Below are 2,818 nucleotides of genomic sequence, written 5' to 3'. Positions count from 1 at the left end.
AACGCAGAACCAGACGAAAAAATGGCACAACCAAACCCACCCACATACACTTTATATACATACACGTCCACCACACGCAAATATACATACCTAAACATCTCAACATAACATATATATACACATACAAGACATATACATTATATACACATGTAACAATAATTCATAACATAATTTAACTAAGATTCATATAGTAAAAAACTGTACGTTAAGTATAGTGAATTTGGATACATGAATATATTTAGATACATGGAAAACAGTAAATCTATAACATAAGAATAAAGATCTTTAACTAAGTCTCTAGTAAAACCTCTTTTTCATTCCCGTCGCCCACCCCTCCACATATGAAATGAAAACCCCCTCCCCCCCATGTGCGTGAACGTACCGCTAGGAAAAGACAACAAAAAGGCCAACATTCGTTCACACTCAGGTCTCTAGCTGTCATCTGTAATGCACCGAAAACCACAACTCCGTTCAGCTTCCAAGCCCCACAAAAGTTTCCATTGTTACCCCAGACGCCTCACATGCCTTGATTCAATCACTGACAGCACGTCAATCCCCGGTATACACATCCTCCAATTCACTATCTATTCCATTGCCCTCCTTTCACCCTCCTGCATGTTCAGGCCCCTGACCAACAAGAAATCTTTTTCACTCCATCTTCCACCTCAATTTGTCTCCCTCTTCTCCTTGCTCCCTCCACCTCCGACACATATATCCTCTTGGTCAATCTTTCCTCACTCATCCTCTACCTTTGCCCGAACCACTTCAAAACACCCTCTTTCTCCTCTCTCACCACGCTCGTTTTATTTCCACACTCTCTCATTACCCTTAAGTTACTCACATCGATCAAACCACCTCACAACCACACATTGTCCTCAAACATCACATCTCCAGCACATTCATCCTCCTGCGCGCAACTCTAAGCTATCCATAGCCCTCGCCTCGCAACCATACAACATATATAGATATATATATATATAATATATATATATATTATATATATATATATATATATATATATAGATATATATATATATATATGTAATAATAATTAATATACAACATATATAGATATAGATATATATATAATAATATATATATATATATAGATTATAATATCATATATAGTATAATATATATATATATATATACTATATACTATATTTTATATATATATATATATAATATAATATATATATATATATTGTTGTTAATATAAGATATGTAGATACATATATAATATATATAATATATCACTATTATATATATAAATATATATATAGATATATATAGATATATAATATAGATAATATCTTTATATAATATTTAATAGATAGTATATTTATATATATATCATATATATATATATAATAATAGATTTATATATATATAGTATAGATATATATAATAATATATATATATATATATATAATATATATATATATATATGATATATTATATATATATATTTATTTAAATATATATGATACATATATATATCTATATATATAATAATATAATATATATATATATATATATATATATACAGAATATATATATATATATATATATATATATATAGATATCTATATAAGTATATATATAGAAGGGATAGTGAGTAGGGAGATAGGAGTACGCTAGAGAGTTGTATCGCGACGTGGGGATAGTGCTCTTCTCGTTAATTGCAGAGAACTAGTCGCGCTCGTGGTGATAACGGACACCACACATTCTGTCGGGGGCCATCCCGCACTTAATAGTGCGTGTAATAATCACATCATCAGGGAACACATAAAAATATAACATCAGTTGATATACATCGAAGAGACGAAGCTAGGACGCCATTTTGGTTTGGCAATCACATTGCTCCCCTAGATATGTATTATTACATGAAAGGCACTTGGGAACTTATCTTCCATTTACACGTAAATCATAGAATACATATATATATATACATATATATATAAATATATATATATATATATATATATATATATATATAATATATATATATATATATATATAATATATATAGAATATATATATTATATATAGAAAAAACTATAGATATATATAATATATATAATGATTGCAGGGGAATGATGAATAAAGGGTGACTGGTAATGTGTGACTGTTGGTAAGGTTATTTTAATGTAGTAAGATTCATGGTGAGTGCCTGAGGATTGCGAATGCGTGCATAGTGCAATTGCACAAAGGCCAGGGGATAAGAGGGAGTGCTCAATACAGAGGTATAAGTTTGTTGAGATTCCTGCAAAATAATATGGAGGATATTGATTGAGAGGTAAGGCATGTACAGAGCATCAGATTGGGGAAGAGCAGTGTGGTTCAGAAGTGGTAGAGGATGTGTGGAGCAGGTGTTTGCTTGAAGAAATGTTGTGAGAATACTTAGATAAAGCAAATGGATTTGAAGTACATTTATGGAATCTGGAGAAGGCTATGATAGAGTGATAGAGATGCTCTGTGGAAGATATAAAAATATATGGTCTGGAAGGCAAGTTGTTAGAAGCAGTGAAAAGTTTTTATCGAGGATGTAAGGCATGTGTACTGAAGGAAGAGAGGAAAGTGATTGTTTCTCAGTGACTGTAGTTTGCGGCAGGATGTGTGATGTCTCCATGGTTGTTTAATTGTTTATGGAGGGGGTGTTGGGAGGTGAATGCAAGAGTTTTTGGAAAGAGGGGCAAGTATGAAGTCGTTGGGGAGAGAGACCATGGGAAGTGATAGTTTGTTTGTTCCGCGCTGATGATACAGCGGCTGGTGGCTGATTCATGTGAGAAACTGCAGAAGCTGGTGACTGAGTTTG

The sequence above is a fragment of the Panulirus ornatus genome, chromosome 71 (genome assembly GCF_036320965.1).
Source record: "Panulirus ornatus isolate Po-2019 chromosome 71, ASM3632096v1, whole genome shotgun sequence".
NCBI lineage: Eukaryota > Metazoa > Arthropoda > Malacostraca > Decapoda > Palinuridae > Panulirus > Panulirus ornatus.
Note: the sequence above shows the minus strand (reverse complement) of the source record.